The sequence below is a fragment of the Cibotium barometz genome, chromosome 9 (genome assembly GCF_041138505.1).
Source record: "Cibotium barometz isolate CiBa-2024 chromosome 9, ASM4113850v1, whole genome shotgun sequence".
NCBI classification, from domain to species: Eukaryota; Viridiplantae; Streptophyta; class Polypodiopsida; order Cyatheales; family Cibotiaceae; genus Cibotium; species Cibotium barometz.
Window position 1 is genome coordinate 33,571,722 of NC_141054.1, and position 26,667 is coordinate 33,598,388.

A 26,667-nucleotide genomic window follows, 5' to 3' on the forward strand; every position below is an offset into this window, starting at 1 on the left:
TGGAGGTAGGGGACTATTGTCCAACACCAAGCTTTGCTAAAATGCATCTAAGACATACACACTCCATAGTCATTGTAAAAGGTGTCCTATACTCAGCTTCACAACCCAAAGTGGTCACTGTCAGTCATAATATACATGAATCACAGGATACTAAAAGAAAAAACCACTAGCGTGTCGTAACATCCAGCCCATAATCGGAATCACTACGAAAATAGACAACTGAATATCACCCCCCTTATCATAGAATAAGCCAAGGGAATGAGTGCCATGTAAGTATCTAAATACTTGCTTGCATTGGCAGCCTTCCCAATGCTTACTTTCGGGAATGTGCATAAACATGCTTAATTCGGAGAACCCAAACTGAATCTCCGGCCTCATATTACATAGATAGATAAGGGACCTAACAACCTATGATAAAGTGAGAGCTTTAGGCTCCCACAGGCGCGTAGTCTAGTGGTAGAACGGTTGGGTGGGGCCCAGGTTCGATGCGAGTGAGCTATGTGACGGGGGTAATTTGTGAGTCGAGGGAGGAATCCACCTTCCCACTACAAAGGCTAAGAAGCAAACCTTAGCTACATTGAAGGGGTTTAATTAAATAAGATTGAGGTCTAGTTAATATGCCCCTATAAAACGCAACTATTATAAGGAGTAAAAATTAAAAGCATTTCTGCAAAGCCGTGTGCGATGCGAAGTAACGTGGAAGCTTGGAGGCCAATTTGTGAGTTCTTTTTTTTTCTGTCTCTCTCTCTGAATTTTTTCTCCAATTATAAGATTTTTAGTTGAACCCTCCATCCATGCATCCACTGAAATCATTCAGCATTTTATTTTATTTTATTTGGTGCTTTCAGAGATGTGATTTTCTTCATGCCTGTGATATTTTCTTCATTTTCGGTCAGGCACAAAAATGATTGTCTTTGTGACACTGCTAATGCTCAATTGAGTATCAGTGTCCCAAAAGTATCTGGGTTCCCTGCAGTGGGTGTGTAGCCTAGCCGTGTGGGTTTGTGACTAGTTAGGGTGAGGTCTCGAGTTCAAATTCTCGCCATCCGGGCCCGGAGACTAAGCCACCTTCGGGTGTGCACGCAAGTTGCTACCACAGATGGATCTACTCTAGGGGGGGAAAAAGAACACAAAGATGGCCCTTAACTCATTCTCCAGCACATTCATTGTACCAATATTGGTGAATACTGAAACCATGATGCCACATGCATCATCCCCATTCATTTCATGCATCTTTCTTGCTAAGTTACTAGCTAGAGTTAGGGTTTTGCAGAGGAATCAACACATCTTGTGAGTCCTAATCTATCTAGGGACAATAGAGGTAAGGTAGGGCACCGAGTAGTTTGTCCACCAATGTGCGAATGCAATTAATGCAAAACGCATGCTAAGGCAACTAACACAAATGAGTTGTCTTAGTTGGCATACTTTTCCTATACATAGGACCCCTCCCTCCCTATTCTACACATCTTCTTCAAGTCTTTTGGAGCAACGAGTCAAGAGAGAGAAGATTAGCCATGAAAGTGGCAAAATCAGCTGGAACGGTAGTGATTGATCTGGATCAGTCTAGGTTTCATATTGCATCATATTTTAGCAACTAGAAGAGGACTAGCTGAGGGTTTTTTGCTTTTTCGCAAAGAACTTAGTAAGCAGGTTAATTTTCAATAGATCCAGTAGGATTGTTTGTAAATATTTTAGCTTTAATCAATGCACTAATATATCATCGGATAGTGTTAGGTATTTTGGAGCTTTATGTCAAAATACGCAGCGTATTTTGACATGGTATCAGAGCCCTAGGCTCCTGATAGATCTTGGGAGTTTTCTGAGCAAGAGGGGGATAGTTAAGTTGCTGATTGGTGGACTGTTTTGGACTGTTCGGGAAGAGAAGTTGCAAGAGGAAGGCGGGCTAAGGTGCTGGACAGCCACTTGCAGGTTTAGAGTTTTTTTCCCCACCCACCCACCCCTTCACAGTTACATCCCCGCGATGGCAGATTTGTTAGAGATGGCTGAGAAGCATGTGAAGATCCCGACTCTCCCCACATTCCCAGTGGACCGTCCGTTGGACAGGAACAATTACGGCATCTGGAAGGTTATGATGGAGTCTGTGCTAGAGTCATATGACGTTGATTTCATCGTCATCGGGGTTCCACGGCCGGAAGTAGAGGAAGCGGAGTTACTGTCGATGAAGAAGGACCGAGAGGCACAGGCACAGATGTGGGATCGTGTCAACGCCAGAGTCCGGTCATTTATTTTCCTCAATTGCACACCACAAGTAATCAATCACGTAAAGCACATGACGTTGGCCAGAGGCATATGGCAGCACTTGGCTTATCTTTATAACAGGGTATCACCTATGAAGAGGATCTCCTTGGAAGTGCAGATGCGGGTTATGAACCCTGCAAAGTCATCGACGATGCGGGAGCACATTAACAAGCTGCAAGCCCTTCAGCAGGAAGTCCTCCAAGCTGGGAAGGAGATATCATCTGAAGACATGGCCATTACTTTGTTGTCCCACTTGCCTGCTCAGTATTCTGCTTTCTACTCCTCTTTGATTACGAGTGGCAGGCTCAACACCATTACCTGGGAGGAGCTTGTGCCAATGGTCTTGGACCAGGAGTAACGTTTCACAAACCCTCCTCACAACGGAGGTTCGGAGGCCTTAACTGGCCAACGGTCGAAAGGCCGGAATAACAACAAGGGCAAAGGGAAGGCTTCATCGGAGAAGTCTTCTGAGAAGAAGCCCGACTCAGAACGAGAGAAGCTAAAGGCCGAACGATCCTGCAATGATTGTGGCGAGAAAGGCCACTATTGGAGGAAGTGTCCTAAGCGGACTGGGAAGAGTGCCGATTCTTCAGCCTCAGCCGCAAAGACTCCTGCATTTGTGCACTTAGAGATGATGGACTCCGATGCTTCATCGTCTTCGAGCGAGGAGGCAGTTGGCTTCACCGCGAAGGATACCCGGGAATGGATTCTTGACAGTAGTGCTTCCAGGCACATGACTCCGTCCCGTGACTTCTTTTTGGATGTGAAACGGCAGTCAGGTCGCATTTTTATTGGCGACAACTCCACTATTCCGATACACAATGAGGGCTGGATGGAGATTATTCCCGACGGCAGGGGGGGCAAGCATGCTTCCCGTGTTCTTAATGTCCCTGCTCTGGGTTTTCATCTTCTGTCAGTGCATGAAGTATGCAAGACTGGCTTTCGGGTGGAATTTGAGGAGCATTGAGTTGCTCTACGGGACCGTGAGACTGGCCAGGTTGTTTGGGAAGGTGGTGTGGAGAATGTTATCTACAAGCGCTCTGCACTCTCCTCGTTGACAGGTTCTCAGGTCGGAGATTTGTGGCACTTTCGTTTTGGCCACTTAAATGTGGATGCATTGCGGCGAGCTTTTCGAGACCAGATAGTGGTTGGCTTGCTAGTTGTTGGCAGTAGGCAAGGACGTTGCAGTTTTTGCATACATGGTAAGCAGCACAGGGAATCCTTTCCGAAGCAGGCTTCCAGGCGGGCTTTGAAACCGTTGGAGTTGATTCACACTGACTTGTGTGGACCTCAGCAGACGCCATCATTGGGAGGATCTCTCTATTTTATGCTGCTTGTTGATGACTGTACCAGATTCACGTGGGTCTACTTTCTTTCACAGAAGGACCAAGCTTTTGCACGGTTCAAGGATTGGCACGTGATGGTGGAGAAAGAGTCTGGATTGCAGGTAAAGACTCTCAAGGCTGACAAAGGGGGAGAATTCTCCTCGACTGTATTTCTCAGATTTTGTGCAGACCATGGCATCAAGAGGGAACTGGCCAATACCGGATCGCCTTCAGAGAATGGGGTTGTAGAACGCAAAAGCAGGATTGTGGTGGAGATGGCGAGGACCATGCTGGAGCATCGTGATCTTCCTCGTCCACTTTGGGGAGAGGTTGTGGCAACGGCTGTCCATATCCTCAACCGGTCTCCAATGACTTCAGTACCTAATATGACTCCGTTTGAGGCATACTTTGGCAGGAAACCTGATGTCTCGCACTTTCGTGTTTTTGGGAGTGATGCGTATGTTCATATTCCGAAGAAGCAGAGGGGGAACCTTGACTCCAAGTCACGCAAGCTTATATTTGTGGGGTATAATTCTCTTTCCAAGGGATACAGATTGTATGATCCAGACAAGAATGAGATTGTTGTCAGTCGGGATGTGGTCTTTGATGAGCATGTTCCAATATCCACTGTCGAGGAGCCGCCACTTCTTGGAGATCCAGAGGAGTCTGATGATGATTCCCAGACCATTGCTCCAGTTGATCACCCTCAGTCAACACAGGAGGTTGAGCCTGCAGCTGGAGTAGAGCCCCCGCAACAGCAGGAGGCTCCACGATCTGTTCGAGTACCCAGGTGGTTGTTGGACACCCTTCGGGGGTCAGGTGTCACGGAGTTACCCTCCGAGTGGACCACAGAGGACGGCCCTCGAAGATCACACAAAGTCCGAGACAAAAGCAATACAGTGGAGCTTCTTCAGGTAAACTATGCTCCGATGTCTCGTATTATGCGGGACAAGGAGTCCACTTTCGTCAAGGAAGCCCTTTCACAGGATACTTGGAGGAAAGCCATGCTGGTGGAACTTGATGCCATCGAGAAGAACAACACATGGGAGTTGGTACCGAGGCCGTCGAAACGGTCAGTCATTGGTGTCAAATGGGTCTTTAAGACCAAATATGCGTCAGATGGGTCGGTGGACAAACACAAAGCCAGACTTGTGGCTAAAGGTTATGCTCAGCGGCTAGGCATCGACTACAAGGATACCTTTGCACCGACAGTACGGATGTCCACGATTCGGACCGTTCTTGCCCTTGCTTCTTCTCAGAGGTGGCCTATGTAGCAAATGGATGTCAAATCTGCGTTCCTTAATGGTGACCTGCAGGAGGAGGTGTATGTTGAGCAGCCTCCAGGCTTTGTTGTTTCAGGATCAGAAGAGAAGGTTTACAGGTTACGTAAGGCCTTGTATGGTCTTAAGCAGGCTCCCAGGGCTTGGAATCAGAAGATTGATTCCTTCTTTGTTCGGACTAGATTTCAGAGATCGGTTGCAGATCCTAACCTGTATCTCTTTCGGGAATGCGGCATGATTACGATTATCATCCTTTATGTGGATGATCTCATTCTCATCGGCGGTCATGTGGAGCACATTGGTGTGACGAAGGCTGCCTTGTCAAAGGAGTTTGAGATGACCGACTTAGGCTTACTCCACTTCTTTTTGGGATTGGAGATCTGGCAGACCCAGAGGGGGTTTTTTGTCTCTCAGCAGCGGTATGTTCATGAGTTGCTTGAGGCCTTTGGGATGGAGAACTGCAAGCCTATTACTTCGCCGATGGACCCAAACACAAAGTTAACCGTTAATGATCCTTGTGAGCCAGTCGATGCCTCGCGATACCGGAAGTTGGTTGGTTCATTGATCTGGTTGCTGAACACCAGATTGGACTTGAGCTTCTCCATGGGGCTGTTGAGCTCTTTTATGCAGACACCATTGAAGTCTCATTGGGACGCAGGATTGCGGATCTTGCGGTATCTGTAGAGTACGAAGGATCTAGGACTCTTTTACACAGGAGGGGATGGAGTCAGACTCCAAGGTTGGAGTGACTCAGATTGGGGAGGAGATCCAGACACGAGGAGATCTACTTCAGGATACAGTTTTACCCTTGGCTCAGGAGCAGTTTCTTAGAGCAGTAAGCGGCAGCCAACTATTGCCCTATCTTCGACAGAGGCAGAGTACCGGGTTGCTTGTGGTGCTGCTTGCGAGGTTGTGTGGTTGCGGAGGTTGCTAGGCAAGATTGGGTTTCCACAGAAGGAGCCCACAGTCATCCAGTGCGATAACCAGAGTTGTATAGCTATTGCTCGGAACTCGGTCTTCCATGCCCGGACCAAGCACATAGAGATACAGTATCACTTTGTACGTGAGAAGATCTTGGCTGGTGACACCTTGCTCCTTTATTGTTCGACGGAGGACAATGCGGCGGACCTCTTCACGAAGTCTCTACCTCAGGCTACGCTCAGGCGGCACTCCAGCTCCCTTGGGTTGATTTCACAGCCAGGAGCTGAGAGGGGGTGCTAGAAGTCATCTCCTGTCTTAATCAGACACCAGGGCCTCTGTTGTGGGTGTGCCCACCCTGTATAGGTGTTTTATCATTTTTCCTCACTCCCTGTATTTTTTCCCCATTTTTTTCCATTTTTCCTTGGTGTGGGTGGATGCCACAAGCTGGCAGGAGCCTCTGATGCTAGCCGACTGCACTCATGTGTTCGTGAAGACTGCCCGACTTGATTAGAGGAGGTCGTGGTGTTTTTCTGCTGGGGCCGACTGGCTTTGCCCAGTCGTGGAGGGTTGGTGGCACTTCATGCGCTGGCCGACTGCATCCATGGGGCCATATAAATAGGCCCCATGATCCCCACTTTGTATTCATTCAGTTTTTCTCGGGATCTTGTGTATAGAGAAGAGTTTACAGGCCTATCTCTCTGTCTTTCTTGTGCTGTCTATTTTCTGCACTCTACTTGCTCTTGTGGTCTCAAGTTTGGTTATCATTTCCGCTGCGTATTTTGACACTTTGTGTGTGAATACCCTTTAAAAGGTATATGTGTGTTAAGTGTGTGAGCATGGACTTATAGCCATCTAATGTGTTTGTAAGCAGTGATGTCACTGGTTTAGCCAAGTGTCACTGCCTGAGTGAGTAGAATGTTGAGAAAGATAAGGCTTTTAGTCTATAAAAGAGTATCGTGCTTGGAAGGTTTACACATCAATCACTCTTTCATTTGTACAGTGCTATCATTTGTCTTTGCATCAAGTTTTCATCAGTCTTTTCCTCTCTCACTCTATCTTCGCTTGAACATGGAGCATCATCTGCCATAGCCGATTCCTGCTAAGCATCGGACCTGGGCTCTCAATTGGTATCAGAGCGGATTTCTACACATCTAGGTTTTTACAGCATCGCTATGAAGGGTCTATCATCCTTTTGGATTTCTTGGTTAATTGTACATATGTCCAACTGACATTTCTACCTGCACAACCCCTTCACCCTGGCGACCTCTTCGTGCGCCTCCTTTAACTCGGGTTACCATTCCCTCCAGTGAACCACTAACAAGACACCCGGCTAAGCTGCGTCTCTTTCGTGGTCGACCTCATCTACTCGTCAGCTCTCTGTTGCGCTACCTTCTATGCCCTTCCGCAGTCGTGTCGCTTTTCAGCCTTGCCTGGTTGGCCCATTTTTGGTCCATATGCTTTATGTATAGCCTCGCCAAGTGTCTCTCCCCTGTGTCGACCTAACGCGAGACCTATGGCCTTTTGCCTCTGCAGCACCGAGCTTCTGCCTTGTCCACTGCTTTGACTCGCCTGTGTTTGTCCACATTGTTAGCACTTTCATCCCCAGTTTCTGCTCTGTATGGTGCCCATTTGGTCCCCTTTTGTATGGCCCTTGCTTGTGGGCTGGCCACCCCTTTTTTAGTATTTTTCTGGGATTTTTCCCAGCCGTTCTGGCATTTTTCTAGTGAGCCATGTCCAACAGCTCCAGTCGGCCTGTTTCTATGCTCCAGTCGGCCAGCTCTTTCCCACTATAAATAGTGGGTGCTGGCCTCTCATTTTTCATAGAGTCTTGTACTTATTTGCTCCCTCACTTATGAGACTATCACTGTCTCTTGCTTGGGACTGTTTTGGTTCAGTATATTCAGCATAGTTTGCTCCATCTCTCTCTCTCTCTCTTGCACTCTGTGTTCAGCACATTCTAGTGCCACTCTGCTTCCGCTCTGTGCACTCTTTCATGGTATCAGAGCTCCAGGTTTAGCAACCTTTCTGCTGCCCCAGATTCAGCCCTGTTTTCAGCACCACCTCCTCTGCGTTTTCTTCCAGATCCATAGCTTTTGCTGCTGCGTTTTCTGGACAGCACTCTGCTGGTCGTTTTTTTCTTCAGATTGGCTTCACCGATTCAGCCGTCTGGCTCTTGGAGATCACCGTTTCATTGCCCACTTGGAGATTGGACTGCAGGCGGCCTGTTTTCTACAGGACAGCACTTGTTCATTGCTGCGTTTTCCTCTCCAGTGGTCCTTTCCCTTTGCAGAGGGGGCTTGTGGTGTTGCAGGCTTTGGTGGCACTCTTGGTACCTGTGGAGGACACCTTTTCTTCAGAGATTGTGCATTTCTTGAGATTGAGCCCAAGCTCTTGTGATGGCTGCTCCCACTTCTCTTCATATGTTTGCTGAGTCTGCCAAGTTGGATGGTTCCAACTACACCCTATGGAAGGTGAAGGTGAAATCGGCCTTGCGTGGCGTGGATCTCTGGGATTGGCTTGTTACACCAGCCAATGCCACCCCTCCCACCCTTGCTTCCGGTAGTGTGACTCAGGCGCACATTGATATTTGGCAGTCGAATGATCGACGTGTTTTCTCCTTCCTGATGTTGAACTGTCAGGATGCTGTTCTCTCTCATGTGCGTACAGCTGATGCTGCACATGAAGTTTGGAAGGCTTTTGCAGATCTCTATGAGATTAAGTCTCCGGGTCGGATTTTGGCATTGGAAAAGCAACTTATGAACTTATCAGTTTCTGCGTTTCCATCTTTATCTGCTTTCATCTCGAAGATGAAAGATCTCCGAGACGAGCTTGCTGTTTGTGGCAAGGACATCTCCACAGAGGATATGGCTATTCGGCTGCTCTCCAAACTTCCAGAGAGGTTTGATGCATACTTTCAGTCTCTGGTTTCTTCTCCTCGTCCTGTTCCAGTTACATGGGAGGAAGTTCTGCCCTCCATTATGCAGATAGAGTCTCGCTTTGAGGAGCGGGCTGGCACCTCCGGTGGCCCTGATGGAGCTTTGGCAGCACGAGATAAAGGGAAGTCTCAACAAAAGAAAGGTAAAGGGGGTTCTGACAAGAACTCCAAGGATTCCGATAAGGATAAAGACAACAAATCTTCAAAGAATAAGGACATTGAATGTCATTATTGTGGCAAGAAGGGTCACAAGTCACCCCAATGTCACAAGAAGAAGCGTGATGAAGCAGCAAAGAACTCTTCCTCAACGGCGGTGTCTCAACCCAAGAAGGACTGCTCATATGACACCCCATCGAGATTGGTTCGAAGACTTCACTGCCAGATCAGGCGAGATCACTCTGGGTGATTCTTCTTCTGTGCCAGTGCATGGTCATGGCACTATCCCCATCTTCCGTTCTGAAGAGGACAAGAGGTACTTCTCTGACGTTCTGTATATTCCAGATTTGGCTTTTAACCTTTTGTCAGTAAGTGCTCTTACAGCTCAGGGTGCGGAGGTGATCTTTTCTCGTTATGAGATTACCATTCGTGATAAAGCGATTGGTAGCATCTTGGCTCAGGGAGTCCAAGATAGTGGCCTCTACAAACTGACCGCTCTGCTTTCTTCTGGTGCTTCTTCTGCTCTTTGGCATGCTCGGTTTGGCCATTTGAGCTATCAGCTTCTGCAGCGAGCTTCGAAGGATGGATTGGTTGATGGATTACCAACCATCAAGGCTCCGTCTTCTCCTTGTTCCTCTTGTTTGCAGGGGAAGCAGCACCGAGCCGCCTTTCCGAAGGAGGCGACACACAGATCTTCGACATCACTTGCTCTCATTCATGTAGACTTATGTGGTCCTATGAGTACCGCGTCTTTGAGTAAGGCGTTGTACATGCTCGTGATGGTGGATGATTGTACCAGATATACTTGGGTTTTCTTTCTGAAGACCAAGGATGAGACTTTTCATCACTTCTGTGATTGGAAAGCCGAGGTGGAAAAAGAGACCGGTCACTCGGTCAAGGCTCTCAGGACCGATGGAGGGGGTGAGTTTACATCCCAGGAGTTTCAGCAATATTGCAAGACACATGGCATTCGGAGACAGCTTACTACTGCATATACTCCATCTCAGAATGGAGTTGCCGAGAGGAAGAATAGGACCATTATGGAGATGGCCCGTGCTATGCTTGAGCATTCTTCATTACCTCGACGCTTCTGGGCTGAGGTGGCTTCCACTGCTGTCTACATTCAGAATAGGTCTCCTACTGCTGCTCTTCCCGACAAAACTCCATATGAGGCTTTCCATGGTGAGAAGGCCTCCGTTGTTCATTTCCGGATATTTGGATGTACGGCGTATGTTCATGTGCCTAAGGAGCACCGCTCCAAGTTGGACTCGAAGTCTCAGCGCATGACTTTTCTCGGATACAGCACTGTGTCCAAGGCATATCGTCTTTATGATCCTCAAGCCGATAAAGTTGTTGTGAGCCGTGATGTGGTGTTCGACGAGACTCCTACATCTTCAGAGGGGAGTGGTGAGCTTCTTCTTCTTGCACCTCCTTCTCCTCCTCCTACTCCTCCTCCTGCTCCCGCTGTTACTGTTACACCTCCAGCTGAGGATTCTCAGTCAGATGATGATGACCCTGCTCCTCCTCCGGCGAGTTCGAGCAGATCTGTACCTGGTTGGTATTATCAGACAGTTCGTGACTCTGGGTTACGTGAGCTTCCTTCTGCTCCTCCGCCTGGTTCTCTTCGGCGTTCTTCCAAAGTTACAGGGAAACAAATTCATGAGGGCAACATGTTTGTTAATTATGCTCTTATGTCTACAATCATTAATGGTCCTTCTGATCCCACTTCTGTAGACGAGGCTCTTTCACATGAGTCTTGGCGTCATGCTATGCAGACAGAGCTGGATGCTATCGAACGGAATGGCACTTGGATTTTGGTGCCTCGGCCTCTGCAGCGTAAGGTGATTGGTGTGCGTTGGATTTTCAAATCAAAGTTCCGAGCTGATGGCAGCTTGGACAAGCACAAGGCGAGGTTGGTTGCCAAGGCTTATGCTCAGCGCCCTGGTGTCGACTTCAATGAGACTTTCGCTCCAACGGCCCGAATGACTACCATTCGCACCGTTCTTGCACTTGCAGGACATCATAGATGGCCCGTTTTCCAGATGGACGTCAAGTCGGCTTTCTTGAATGGAGAGCTTACACAGGAGGTTTATGTTGATCAGCCGCCAGGATTTGTTGTTCCGGGCAAACAGGATCATGTGTACCGGCTGAAGAAGGCTTTATATGGTCTAAAGCAGGCTCCGCGGGCTTGGTACCAGCGGATTGATGAGTTCTTTCAGAAGCTCGGCCTGCGCCGCTCTCATGCAGATTCGAACCTTTATATCCTCCTTGAGAGGGGGCTGATTGTTATCATTGTGGTCTATGTTGATGACCTCATCTTTACAGGTTCTTATTCTGTGCGGATCCGTTCTGTTATGGATGCTTTGGAGACAGAGTTTGAGATGACGGATCTGGGCCTCTTGCACTATTTTCTTGGCTTTGAGATTTGGCAGACCTCGAAGGGCATTTTCTTCTCTCAGCAGAAGTACACTCGGGAGATTCTCGACAGATTTCAGATGACTGGGTGCAAACCAGTATCTTCTCCTTTGTATATTGGTGAGAAGCTTTCTTCACTTGATGCTTCTCCAGGGACTGATCAGGGACAGTATCGGGTTCTCGTCGGTTGTTTGGTATGGTTGACCTACTCCCGATTGGACATATGCTTCGCAGTCAGTTTATTGAGTTCCTTCTCATCCAACCCCCGTCAGCAGCATTGGCGATGTGCTCTCAGAGTTCTTCGGTACTTACGTGGCACTCTGGATTTTGGCATCTTTTATGGCCAAGGACGCACTCTTGTTGGATGGTCTGACTCAGATTGGGCTGGAGATCCAGATACACGGCGTTCGACCACTGGTTGTGTTTTTTCACTTGGGTTTGGAGCCATTTCTTGGAGCAGTAAAAAGCAGCCTACTGTGGCGCTTTCCTCTACCGAGGCGGAGTACCGTGCAGTTTGCTATGCTGCATGTGAGGCGATATGGTTGCGGAGATTATTGGAGGAGCTTGGCTGTCCTCCTACCGGATCTACTCTTCTTTGGTGTGACAATCAGAGTTGCATCGCCATCGCCAAGAACCCTGTGTTTCATGCTCGTACGAAACACATTGAGATTCAGTATCACTATGTTCGTGAACGGGTTCTTGCTGGAGATTTGCGTTTGGAGTATTTTCCTTCCGCGGAGAATGCTGCAGATTTGTTCACCAAGCCGGTTTCTCAGGCTTCCTTGGCTCCTCATCTTCGGATTCTCGGAGTTTGTTCAGCATCTGGTGCTGAGAGGGGGTGTTAGCACTTTCATCCCCAGTTTCTACTCTGTATGGTGCCCATTTGGTCCCCTTTTGTATGGCCCTTGCTTGTGGGCTGGCCACCCCTTTTTTAGTATTTTTCTGGGATTTTTCCCAGCCATTCTGGCATTTTTCTAGTGAGCCATGTCCAACAGCTCCAGTCGGCCTGTTTCTATGCTCCAGTCAGCCAGCTCTTCCCCACTATAAATAGTGGGTGCTGGCCTCTCATTTTTCATAGAGTCTTGTACTTATTTGCTCCCTCACTTATGAGACTATCACTGTCTCTTGCTTGGGACTGTTTTGGTTCAGTATATTCAGCATAGTTTGCTCCATATCTCTCTCTCTCTCTTGCACTCTCTGTTCAGCACATTCTAGTGCCACTCTGCTTCCGCTCTGTGCACTCTTTCACACATGGCACTAGTTGCCTACCTCTCTCCTCTTGCTTGCCTCCTAAGTGCTGTCCATCATATGTGCCTCTTGCACAGGATTGTGTCTTCTGTGCTCTCTAGTATTACACCAACAGTAGCGTGACATCATCAAGAATAGCTGTGTCACCTGTGCCACAACCGCAAAAGTCCACGTTGGAAATCAAATTTATTGGCTTTTTAATAATAAGGTGAAAATTGTCTAATTGAAACTATGCACATCTTGTTGTGCTATTGCCTAGAACTGCCATTAGTCTTTGCACTACCATGGATCTCGGTAGAAGCAGCATCACATTCGACAAGTTCAATGAAAGTAACTTCCCAGCTTGGTAGACTAAGATCAGGTTACTCCTGATGAGAGATAGGATTTGGAGCATTGTTAAAGGTACTGAGGAAAAACCAGAGGGAGCAGCCACATCTCTTGAAGTGAAAGCATGGGACGACTGAAATGATAGAGCTTTCGTACATATTGGTCTCAAGTCTCGCTGACGATCTCATACACCGTAACACCACCTCGATTGACAGGTATGGAATAAGCTTGAGAATTTGTTTGAAAACAAGATAAATAGTTCTAACGTCTTTCTCAAGCAGAAGTACTATACTTTAAAAATGAAAGAACTTCACACTCTCCGAGAGCATCACAGGTACAAAAGGTGCAGCAGTTTCAGCGACGAGTACCACAAGCAGCTACAGTAGGTACAGTAGCTATCCACCAAGGGAGTCGTCGACCAACAGAAAAGGAAAGAGGAAGAGAGAGATAGTCGACTTTCAGCCAAGAAGAGGGAGAGTGATGGGTTCCATCTTGCAAGAGAGGGAAATAGGCGAAAAAGGTGGAGAAGAATGGGGGAGAGGAGGTGGAGGGTTCCAAGCACCTTGTGCCATGTGGCACAACCCACCATAATTAATGGTGGGCACCTCCTTAAAGTGTCCACACAATCATGAGGCCATGTGTGGGTGCCCAGAGCTTGGGTTGGCCATACTTTTAACCTTGGGCCCCCGGCACTGGGCCAGTGGTGGCTGATGCCCAACTTTAATAGTGTGAACCACTAAGGTTATAAAACCTTTACAATAATAAACAAAGGTTAAATGAATACTTACCATTTGTTCACGTGCCACAAACTATGTCAAAATATAGGGCATTCATATGGCTCACGAGTGGGTATCCCTGGCCCGTGAACTGGACACGTCATAGTAGGCATTCACATGAAAACAAGTCACACGAAATCATTTTCAGGCAAGCAGAGATGCGTGCACATGCATTATGCAATGGATACATCTCTTGTTCTTGGAATTTGTAAATAACAGGTCTTCCCAAGCACGGAATTGGCTTAGTGGGAAGCCTAAACTGGGATCCCTAATAGTGGATTCCACGTCCTGGCACACTACGGGTGACACGAGGCTTGGCCTCCTGTAGGTGACGCGAACGTGGCCTCAGTACGGGTGACACAAAGCTCCCTAGCTCCCATACTGTCACCATTTTGGTTCCCTCACCAGTCTTGAATAGTGTTTCACACACTGTCTGGAACCAAGGTGTGAACGGGGATTTTCCACAGAAGAAAGCTAGAGCACTTTACTAGCATGGTTTGGCCTAAAAAGATGAGATGATAGCTCAAGTGGTGAAGGTGTTTGCCTAGAATGAAGAGGTCCTGGGTTCAAAACCCCCCTTGGTGCTTCCTCAGCGGCATCGCCTACGGGTGGATAAATAAGCGCCAACGGGCGGCCGCTTACGGATGGTGAAAAATTGGTAACTATGGGAGGATCTTGGGCCAAAGGCCAGTTGGAAAAAATAATAAATAATAAATAATAAAAAGATGGCCACACAGCAAAAGCAACATGGGATTTTATTCATCAAAGTGACTTATAATATTTATGAGTCGGTGTGTTCACATATCATTAAAGATGGGCTGGACATGTTATTATTTTAGTCTTGGACAAGTGAACAAAAGGAGGCACCTAGATGAGGAGGCACCTAGATGAAACTTGGGCATCAAGCCAGGAAAAGCATAAAAGTTTTTATTTTTGGGCTAAAACTTGGTGTACAAGCCAAGGAAAGCATAAAGTTGATATTTTTGGGCTAAAACTTAGAGTACAAGCCAAGAAAAGCTAAAAAGTTGATATTTTTGGGCAAGCTCAGCTATTTTGGGCAAAAGGGAAAAGTGCTACAAATATAGCTAGTCAACTCTAGGTAAGAAGGGATTGGGGCAATTTTTGGAGATACGTATCCCATTGGAATTCTCTCTCTCTCTCTCTCCTCTACTGGCTGACTGCAGATTTTCTCTCTCTTCTCTCCTGCGTTGCCTTACAACAGATTCTAGGCTGTTTTCAGCTGGCCGACTTACTCCAAAGATGCTACAGGGCTGGTCGACTGCCTCCATAGAAGCTGACAGGGCTGGCTGACAACAATCTTTCTCTGTTTACTTGCCGTACACTTTTCTCTCTCTACAGGCCGACTGCAGCTGCAACTTTTCTCTCTCTATAGGCCAACTGCTGCAGCAGCAGTTTCCTCTCTCTACAAGACAACTTTTCCTCTATCTTCCCAATTTTCTGGTCATATAGAAGGGGGCAGCATGCGGCAGCTTTTTCTCTCTTTCTTCAATTCGTTGGTCGTTACAGAAGGGGCAACATGCTGATACTAGCATGGTTTGGCCTAAAAAGATGGCCACGTAGCAAAAGCAGCATGGGATTTTATTCATCAAAGTGACTTATAATATTTATGAGTCAGTGTGTTCACACATCATTCAAGACGGTCTGGACATGCTATTATTTTGGGCTTGGACAGGTGGACGAAAGGAGGCGCCTAGATGAAACTTGGGCATCAAGCCAGGAAAAGCATAAAAGTTGATATTTTTGGGCTAAAACTTGGAGTACAAGCCAAGGAAAGCATAAAGTTGATATTTTTGGGCTAAAGAGTACAAGCCAAGAAAAGCTAAAAAGTTGATATTTTTGGGCAAGCTCAGCTATTTTGGGCAAAAAGGGAAAAGTGCTTCAAATATAGCTAGTCGACTCTATCTAAGAAGGGATTGGGGCAGTTTTTGGAGATGTGCATCCCGATGGAGCTCTCTCTCTCTCTCTTTCTCTCCTCTATTGGCTGACTACAGATTTTCTCTCTCCTCTCTCTTGCGCTGGCCATACAGCAAATTCTAGGCTGTTTTCAATTGGCGGACTTGCTCCAAAGATGCTACAGGGCTGGTCGCTGCCTCCATAGAAGCTGACAGGGTTGGCCGACTGCAATCTTTCTCTGTTTACTTGCCGTACAGTTTTCTCTCTACTGGCCGATTGCAGTAGCAACTTTTCTCTCTCTACAGGCCAATTGTTGCAGCAGCAGTTTTCTCTCTCTACAGGACAGCTTTTCCTCTCTCTCTCTCTCTCTTTCTCTCTCTCTTCCCAGTTTGTCGGTCGTATAGAAGGGGGCTGCAGCAGGCGGTAGCTTTTTCTCTCTTTCTTCAGTTCGCTGGCCGTACAGAAGGGGCAGCAGTCTGATCTCTTTGCTGGCCGTACAGTAGTACAGCAGGCCGGGTAGCTCTTCTCCTCTCCCTTGCACTGGTTGTACAGTGGACAGTAGCCGGTTTTAGCTTTCTCTCTCTTTAGCAGGCCGTACAGTGCTACAACAGCTAGACAGATTCTTTTCTCTTCACCACTCCCTACTGACCATCGATTTAGGGATTGTGTTTAAGGGTATCAAGGATTGTTTTGAGAGCTTTTCCCGGGGCTATTTTGGAAAGATCTAGTATTGTTTTGAGAGCCTATTCAGTGCCGTTTTTGGCATAGAGTTCGGCGTTGAGTTTGACTCCGCACCGGGCTGACGATTCGTATTGGTTCTTGGAGCGGTTTGTGCTTTGATTCCTGTGCAAGTATTTGCTGAGGAAGCTTTGTCGAAAATCCGGTGTAGTTTTTCACCCCACACCTTGGTTTGCTTGTAACCTGTTTATTCATTGGAATAAAGTAGTTTCTACAGGGGGCTGGCCGTTTCGGCTCAGTGTTGTGTTCTCTTCGATATTGCTTATAGTTGTTTCCGCTGCATTTTCATATCTTTGCTAGCATCTGAAGTGTTTGTTTATTGCTCCGGGTCTTTGTTTGGTTTCACGTACCTTGGCACGAAATAGAGGAAGACCACTTGGGCAGCCAAATGGTGACATGGACCATCCTTACAAGAGGTATTGAAGGAGCAGCAACTTGAACTGGTCGACGAATCAAAAATCATCGATCTTGAGTGGATTCTCCTCCATAAGTGGAAGCATGGTTTTGGTCAAAGAGTCAGAGAGTACAAAGTTCAAGGACCAAGTCACTCTGGAAGTTGTTTGGCTAGACGAGGATTTCTTCCGGGAGCACCCCCAATTATTGGCAGACTACTTGGAGGCCATGCAACTACTGCCAGGTTGAGGAGGGGGGAATGTCACATGCACCATGCACTGAGGTGCAGTGTGACACATTAACATTGCTATAGTTATATAGAAAATTTAGTACTTTTTTAGGAATACTTGTCGTACGCAATGACCCCATTGTGAGCCCTAGTCCGAGACATGTCAGGCATGAGCTACGTAAGTCATTCCAAGCCTTAGGTGTCAAAGTCTATCACTTAACCCACTTGGAGAACAGTCATTCACTTAGGTTATCCTAGCATTAGCAAGCTTTTAGGAGCATTTAGAGGCTTAGCAGAAGGATGAAAAGGCTTTAGACCAGCCTGGGAGCCTTGGGCTGGTGGGCATCAAAGGTCACACCAAGAGGCATACAAAGACTTAAAGGTCCAGTCAGCAGCCTGGGTGTGCTTAGGATAGCAGTCAGCTAGGTCTTCAGCAGTCGGCCAGCAGCTATTCAGCACGAGCACCACACATGTAAAGCTGAGATGCTATTTTGGGGCATTTAATGCTATAACCAGCAAGTCGTGGCATTTATCAGCTGGCCAACAGCAGCATAAAGCCACTCACCAGTAGCATATGGCACTGTATAAGCAGCCCCTTACCCTGGCATAAAATCATCTCATAATTCATTCTTCAGTCATAGAAAACAGTGCAGATATGTATGCTTGAAGACCTTGGTCTTTGCATGAATAAATATCAGCCAAGCACCTAGTGCTTCAGTCCATAGGCAGCCCCGAAGATTTGCCTCAACAGTCAGCCTTCAGTAGTACGCCTCCGTCAGCAGATCTGGGTGTGCATAAGACTATCCTAAGTGGCTTCAAACTGTTGATGGTTCAACAGACGTCTGGTCTACAAGGTCCTTGCGTTTGGCAGTCTCCGTGAGTCAATTCTCAGTAAGTTCTCTGCATTGTAACTGTTCTCCAAAGAAATACAAGCAAATACTCCTACTTGCAGGGGGGACCCTTCAGTGGGTAAATTGGGACCCAATCTGGTGTCATCAATGCACGGACACAGAGCCGACAATGCGACATTTATGATTTCGAGCACCCCGAGGTGATGCACACATTAGAGGTGGAGGACACGGGAGCTTGCAGGGTGTCAGAGGACATGGGGCCAGATAACACCAATATGGTCATCACTTACTTGAGCTGGGAGCACGACACCATCTCGTTATTTATAACGGGATGAGACAATGGCAGGATTCAGGAGCACTGACATGCTTTCCATGATAGGGGGGGTTAGCACAGTGGACTACATCATGGGGTAGCACAGTGGACTACATCATGGGGTCCATGAAGACCACACAGGCAGTAACATCTTTCACCATCCCCCCGTCCTATTGGTGTGGATCACACATACCTCTTACTGTCACTGGCGAGCTCCACACCAGCACCCACACAGGCATCGCATTCAACTTTCTACTTCACCCATGACTTGGTAGACATATATGAGCATCATGTATATGACGGGCTATTCCAGATGGATCCCCTGTCACCTCTAGACACACTCACCAAGTTCTATTGCATCTCTCTCTCTCTCTCTCTCTTCCTCTTCCATATCCATGTCTATGCTTCCACACAGTATGGCTTGATCTCTCCACCTCTCCTTCCACTCTTCCAACATGGTATCAGAGCTAGGCTCCATTCCATCGCCATGCTTCACCTTCTTCACTTCAGCGTTTTTAGGATTTGCATTTTTTAGGGTTCTGCATTTTTTAGGGTTTCTGCGTTTTTCCCATCATGATGAAGCAAGCAGAATGAATGAAGTAACACCAGAAGCAAATGCACATGCATCCACTAGCGATGTAAAAGACCTTATCTAACTTCAGGTTCTGTGCCTTGGTTCATGAGCCTAAAAGGATGACCCAAGTATCCATTGTGAAGTTCTCGTCCGACTTGCGGCCAGTTGATATTGTGCTTATTCTTTGTATCTTTAGCGGTGCATTTGCCCTATCAACTACTTATTTGCTGTACTAATTCTTTCTATTTGCTACTCCCCTTAGTGCTAGGCTTCATTATGGCTAAGTCTGCCCTGCATCTCCGGAGGTTTAACAAAAACTCATTACGAAGGGCTTTGTGTGAATATATGCTCGTGTGTGTGTGTGTGTGTGTGTGTGTGTGTGGAGTGCATGTGTGAGAGCATATCTTGATACAGAGTTCTACACCCACTATTGGGCACTGATGACGCTAGTGGGTATGTTGTAGTATCTAGTCCATACTATGCATAATGGAGTTGATAGTTATATAGTCTTGTGGGTTGACTACCATGAGTATATAACATGCACATTCCTAAAAGGTGAATTTGAGCATGTTCTTGGATTCATCTAGGTATATATATATCCATTGCTTGGAAACGTTGCAGAAAAAGGATCTTCACCGACATATGTTCGGGGTAGGGAGGGGAGATTCTTCCCTAGCTTTTAATCTATTTTCTATTCTATGTTGAGTCAAGGGTTCTTTGCTCGGGTTGTCCAATTTGAAATTTTGGATATCTTTTGGAGTTTTTTGTTGTCACGTGCACCCATGCACTATGGTACACGATGACAAACTGGCTCATCAACATTGCAAGAATCATGTACAGAAGTAGTACCTTTTAGAATATTTTGTGACCCCTTTGTGAGCCCCAGTCCGGGGCATGTCAAGCATGAGCTACGTAGGTCAATCTCCCAGCCATAGAGGCCAGTGTCAGGTCAGTCTCCCAGCCATAGAGGCCAGTGTCAGGTCAGTCTCCCAGCCATAGAGGCCAGTCCTCTTAACCCACTTTGGAGAATTCAGCAAAAGATCATCATGTAGGTGCATGTAGATATCAGCCATAGGAGTAGACTGCATTAAGGCATATTAGTTACACTCATATAGCAGGGACCCATGAAGCCATTTGGCTAGATGAAGTGTTCTTCCTCGAGTATCCACAATTATTGGCGGACTAGCTCGAAGCCATGAACCTGCCGCCAAGCTAAACAGGAGGGAATGTCGTGTGCACCCATGCATTGTGGTACACGGTGACAAAGTGGCTCATCAACAGTGCAAGAATCATGTACAAAAGTAGTACCTTTTAGGATATTTTGGCATATGCCGTGACCCCTTTGTGAGCCCCAATCCGAGACATGTCAGACACGAGCTATGTAGGTTAGCCTCCCAACCATAGAGGTTAGTGTCAAGTCAGTCCTCTTAACGCACTTTAGAGAATTCAGAAAATGATCATCATGTAGGTGCATGTAGGTGTCAACCATAGGAGTAGACTGCATTAAGGCATATTAGTTGCACTCGTATAATAGTAGGGGCTAGCCCCAAGGCAGCCCCAAGAAGTGGGCAGCCTTGCAAGGGGGTAGGTAATACCCCTAGCCACCAGTCGACAACCTTTATTGGCTTAGGCATGCAGTCGGCCAATTCAATCAATCATGTGTGCATAGGCTTCAGCCTTTGCATACTTACAGTCACTCTTGTGCTTTCAGCCCAAGACAAAAGAAGCTCAGCTTCTTCAAGAGATCTCCACACCCACCCTCAGTCTCGGGCCAGTGTAACCTCTTCGGAGATAGCTTCACAGTCGCCTACAGCTTATGCACAGTTTTGCCCAACGTTTGGTTGCTTTGTCCTTGTGTTTGGCGGTCAATCGGTCAGTTTGTCCACTCAGTCTTGTGGGCACAGTTTAGCTTGTAATCAGTTCTCCAAAAGAAGAAATAAAGCAAATACTCCTGCTTGCAGGGGGCGGGGCCTTCAGTGGGTAATTTGGGACCCCATCTGGTGTCGTCTCTACTACATCTTTCAGATTCATGTATGTTGTTTAAAGGATTGCTAAAGACTCACTTAACTCAAGTTTAAAGAAGGCCTCGTTGTTTCACACGGTCCTAGCTTGGCGTGTGCTACATTGGTATCAGAGCTTGTGTCAAATCCCCACGGATCTCCTCGTAGAAAGCTCCTAAAACATGACTCGAAACCTGCAAAACAAAGCCAAACAATGTGAAGGGGGGTGCATGCCTGACTCACCCTCCAACCATGGCAGCCGTGGGTAAAACCCACAAGTCTTGGTTGTCCCCACCGAGCCACGAACTAAGCTAACTAGCAAGACGCACCGACCAATCTCTACTCCATGACGTCCCATACCGCCACGGAGCTACCCTCGCGGGCCTCGAGATTGCTGCCGGCCTCGGCTGCATGAAGCATGTGCATGTCTACACTAGATCCAAGCTCCTGACCGCAAAGCTCTCGCATAGACTCGCGAGACTCTATGAACAACCAGCCTTGAAGCTAGTCTTGTGTGCGTGTTGCACACGGTAGATACACTCTGTGCACATGATAGCTTGGGACGTGATTTGACTAGGCAATCTAGGGTGAGAGCATCCTATGGATGGTAAAGTTGAGATTGGGAAAAACCACTCGCCTATCCACCATGGCATCAAGCTCTGAAAACATCATTAAAGAAGAAGAACCATCGAAGAAACACTTCCGCAAGAAGAAGATGAAGACAACTAGAAGTTAAAGGAGCAGATATAAGGCAACTCTAGACTCAAAAGAGTCCAAATGGAAAAAAATATAGCAGAATTACAAGCAACCTTGGCCCAACAAGAGGCACCCAAAGAACAAAGTTCCTCAATGGAACAGTGGTGTCAATGGATGACTGAAAAAGAAGAGCGAGACTGCCGTGAAGCAAGACTAGTCGAACAGTTGGCAGAGAAAGACAAACGCAAGGCCAAAGGGGAGCGATTGCGAGCAGAGCTCAAAGCGAAGGTGAACCACGAGCGCCAAGCCCAAGAAGACTTGAGGGACCAGTTCCAACAGACACTCCGAACTCTAGTTAGTTCTTTCCACCCTTCTCAGTCCTCCACAACCCCAGCCATAGCCTCGACAATAATTATCCCGTGCCTCACCGAACTTCACCAAGTACGACAGCAAGTGCGACCATTCGGTTGTGACCCAGTTTATTCACCAGTTTGTTGCTCACTTTCCACTCTCCAAGATCACAGATACCCAAGATAGTCCATCTGGTGGCTCCACATCTCATTGGGGATGTTGTCACTTGGTGGCAACATTTGTCCCGTTTGCGCACAAATTCTTACACTAGCTTACCGGACTATGATTGGGACACCTTCGTGTCCGATCTGAAGACCAGGTTTCTACCTCCGCACTACATGATGAATCTCGAAGACGAGTTCTACAAACTCACCCAAAACGGTTCCCGTGTGCTCACCTACTCCAACAAAGTGATCACATCAACTCAACAGTTTGGGCAAGTTCGAGGAGGAGAAGCTGAAGCAATTCATTCGGGGATTGGATCCAAACAATTGGTTCCGTGTTTGAAATTTTGAACCCTAGACTTATGATAGGGCTTTGATTCTTGCGTAGAACCATGAGATGATGCTTAATGGAGGCAAGTCCAAGACTGCTCCAGTCACCCCCAAACCTTAGCAGCAGCAACAAACGCAGACCACCCCACAGAACCAGGCGTCTAACCAGCAGCAGCAGCAGGTAAGGGGACTCCCGACAACAAAGACCAAAAGAAGAAGGGCCTGAATAGCTCTTCTACTGGGAAGGAACGACAAGATGGACCTAAGAAGACCCCTGAAGAAAAGATCGAGGGCCTTATCGGAGGATTCTTACAGTCCGATGAGGAGTGATACTTCAAAGAGAACCGTTATTTTTTCTGCCACCACACGGGACATGCAAAGAAGGATTGTACCAAATGGCAAGCGGAAAAAGGCAAACAACCAGCCTCTACAGTGGCTACCGCCACATGGCAAGTGGAAAAAGGCAAACAACCAGCCTCTACAGTTGTGGCTACTGCCAGCTGTACCACCCCCTCCGCCCCCGCCCTCGCCCTCAATCACCAATGTTGTTCAGCTTTTGCCCGCCGCAATGGTATTTGATGATAAGCAAGAGGGCAGAGTTGAGGAGTTTCAGAAAGGTCTTATCAGAGCTTATGGCACAAGAAGGGGTAGTAATTGTTGTTCTCTACAGTGATGTGATGGAGTTGGAGGTTGGATGCTTCTTTTGCGTTCGGGTCTCACCACCTTTGTTCCGAGGGGGGGTGTTGGAATTATCTAAGCCTCACTAGTGTGGGTGTGAACACCCTTTATTAAGGGTTACATTAGAAGATAAGGCTTTAGAGCGTATAAAAGCATTGTACGTGGTGGGAGTATAATCATTCATAATACAATCATTGTGTTCATGTGCAATCTCTCTCTCACTTGAGTTATACTGGCTCCGCCCATCAGCTCCAAGTCCAAGAGATGCTCTGGCGATATAGAGATGCATGTGGACATTGATGCCCTTTACACAGTTCCTGAGGATGATGATGAGACCTCTCCACCAGCCACCCTAGCTGGATGTTCCTTGGACCTTGGGTCATCGTGCTATTGTATTCCTGATGATGTATTCCTAAGGATGCTACTTGTATTTGTAGCTAGTAGTCTTTTTCCAATGTTTTATTTTTCTGTTTTACCAGGATTAGTATAACACTTGGATACTTTGTAACACCTTTTTTTGTCTCATAGACCCTAGTGGTGTTTTGAAGACATTAATTTAGTGTCTTTCTTTCTCTCTCTTCCATATCCATGTCTATGCTTCCACACACCATGGCTTGATCTCTCCACCTCTCCTTCCACTCTCACTCGCTCCCTCTTAGACCTGGCCATGTTTCCAACATATGTAGGCTTTTTAAAGTCTTTACCTCACCCAATGGTGCTTTAAAAACAACGTGCTTTTTTTTTAATGCTCACTTGGCGTGCCTACACGGCACCTTGCCCTGCCCTTCTCTCTCTGCACAGACTCTTGGAGCATCACCACTCCCGTGCGAGCTCTTCCTCTGCTACACGAACCCCTGCCTGTGATTTTCTCACGTTGGTGGGCTCGTTTCCCCCAATGTGCTGGCCCACTGCCACTTGCTGTCCATGCACTGGTTGGCCTATGGCCTAGCCACATCTGCCAACTGTTTGCACCCTTGCCTATAGGAAACTCCCTATGCGCCTAGCAGCAACAGGCTCATGGCCGCGTGCTAAACTGGCTGGCCAGCCCACTGTGCAGATGGTCCAACCAGCCCTTCGTGCTGCCCCATGGATGTGGTAGCTCGGGTGGGCCTAGCCGCCTTGTCTGACCGCCCCTCAAGCCCTTGTCGCTAGCACGCATGAACCTTGCATACCCAGAATACAAAACATCACCCACCGCCCCCACCCCAGCCCCGCCTATCCCATCTGCTACTCTTGAGCAAAGGTAGAAACCAGAGGTTTCATGCTGGCGGTGCCTTTTCTTTTCTTCTTCTTGCCATGACATGATACCTATTACCTCCCATATCCGAGTTCCTGATACCAGTGTAAGGTCTAACATGACCTTGCCTAGGAGATCACAAGAAATGGAACCACATAGGAGCAAGGCTTAAGGCTCACCTCCCAGCCATAGAGTCACCCCCGAGCTGGTGGCCATAGCTACATCCTGGGAAGTGCTCCCCCACAGTAAGACCTGGTGTCCCATATCGCCAACCCACACCCCACAGGTGTCGCGGTGAGCATCCCGGATGGGCCATGGAGTACGAGTCAGACTCAACGATCGTAATAACTGAGCCTGGGTTATGCTTATATAGGCCATTGGGCTCTATAACTGGCTCCGGTGCCGTCTTTAGGTAATAACCCCGTAACTTAGAACTGGCTCCAGTGCTATCTTTAGGCTATGCTTATATAGGCCAAAGGGCTCTATAACTGGCTCTAGTGCTATCTTTAGGTAATAACCCTATAACATATGATAACTATGCCCTCGCTTATAAGCCCCCTCCCTTGTGGGTTGATTTATCTCCTATTGGGCGCTTACTACACCCAGCCTGTGGCCTGGGCTAGGCGCCTAGTATGGACTTTGTCCTGGACGTAACATTTTCCCAATAGATAATATTTTAAAGTACATAATTTTCTAAGGAGTTTGGACCAAGGAGGCGATAGAGTCTTTAACACTCCACGTGATCCCTTGGCTTCACCAACTCTTGATTTGGAAGTGTCTTCCACCTCCCGTGTCCTACGTACATCTTGTCAATACTGCTTTTCTTTGTTAATGGTTCAGTGTGGGGATGGGTAGGTGGGTGAGGAGAGACAATGGAACGATCTTGAAGAATGGACATTGTCAAAACCGCAGCTGGAAAGATACCTTTCGAAGATGGAGCATCTTCATAGACATTCCATCCTCCTGGTCAAAGATAAGCAGGAGAGGATGTCACATGAATTAGTCCTGAGATGCATGTTCCAAGTCAGTTTTTAAAGAGCCCCTTGAGCAGTACCCATCTTCAAACCCATGAATAGGTAGTGGGTGTCCACAGATTGTCCAAGTGATGTGTTACCAATCTGAATGTAGTGGAAAAGCACAGTAGAGGTAAACTGTATGGACTGTTTTACAGAGTAGAGAAGGCACAAGGCTGAGTGGGAGGCACCAGGCTGAAGGGCTGTACGGGCAGATGTACCAGATTGAGAGGGGATGTATGGGCAGGTCTGCATGGCTGAGAATTGTATGCCATAAGGGCATATGCGCAGGGCTAAAAGGGTTACATGGATAGGTTACAGTACCGACAGAAATACTGGGCTGGGTGGCTGTATGGAGAGATGTGCCAGGCTGAAGCGAACTGTTGCATAATGTTGAGAAGAGTGATGTGATGCACGGGCTACAAAATGTTACTGAGAAGGTGATCTCTGATCTCAACCCTAATGCTGCTGGTAGATGCTAGTGTTCAGCCCAATGCCTTGCTGCAGATCTGTTTGCAGCACCTCCACTGATCCCTAAGATGGTTGCTCTTGATTGTGTGCTCCAGAAAATGTGGACTAATAAACCCTTTTTACAGGAAAAAAAATGCCAAGTCTGCACTAAGGTGCCATGTTGATGTGACACACTGGCTCATCATCAGCGCCATACTTGTATAGAGCCGTACCTTTTTTGGGTTTATTTGTCGTATGCCGTGACCCCATTGTGAGCCCTAGTCCAGGGACATGTCAGGCACGAGCTATATATGTCTTTCCAAGCCTTAGGTGTCAGAGTCGATCACTTAACCCACTTGGAGAACAGTCAGTTCATGTAGGTCATCTTAGCCTAGGCATGGATAGAAGCATGTAGAAGCATTGTTAGCAAATGGATTCAAGGCTCAAGGCCAGCCCTATGAACCTTGCATATGGGCCACCAAAAAGCGGCATACAAGTGATCTTTATCCAGTTGACAAGTATTAGTGTGGTTGGCCAGCAGTAGGACAGCAGCCTAGTTCACACGTGTGAAGCATTGACATGGGAGATGCATTTAATGTTTATTTTCAGTAATCGTGAGCATATAATAGCAGGCCGACAGCGGTAAGCAGAACCGACCAGCAGCAAATGATTATATATAAGCAGCCACTCAGCCCCTTGGCATAAATCATCTTATTCTTTCATAGTTTCAGCAGTAAACAATTGCACAAGCATGTCTGCTTGAGTCTTAGGGCTTGTGCATATATCATCTCAGCCAAGCACTTCATTGTGCTATAGTCCAAGGCAGCCCGAAGCTCTCTTCAGCATTCAGCCTTCATTCTTACATCTCCATCGCAGATCTGGGTGTGCGTAAGGCTTCTAAAGTGGCTTCACAGTTGTCTTCAATCCATTTGATGGTTCAACCAACGTTTGATCTATATCGTCCTTGCATTTGGCAATCCTTAGTCAACCGTCTTCAGTAAGCTGCATTGTAAAGAAGTTCTCCAAAACAATAATAGCAAACTCCTTGCGGGAGGGGGCCCTTGAGTGGATAGATTAGGACCTAATCTGGTGTC

General features: G+C 47.3%; 1 protein-coding gene across 3 annotated transcripts in view; it reads left to right on the forward strand.

Moving 5' to 3' along the window:
* Window positions 1-584: 584 nt before the first annotated feature.
* LOC147635501 (uncharacterized) overlaps window positions 585-26,667 on the forward strand; it is a 28,876-nt gene continuing 2,793 nt past the window's right edge. The window contains exon 1 of one of the 3 annotated variants that reach the window (XM_086802798.1): window positions 585-718. The gene's annotated coding sequence lies outside the window, so the exon portion shown is untranslated. Of the gene's footprint in view, window positions 719-25,544; window positions 25,564-26,667 lie in introns of those variants that run through there. The other 2 variants (XM_086802799.1, XM_086802800.1) reach the window with 2 other exon arrangements.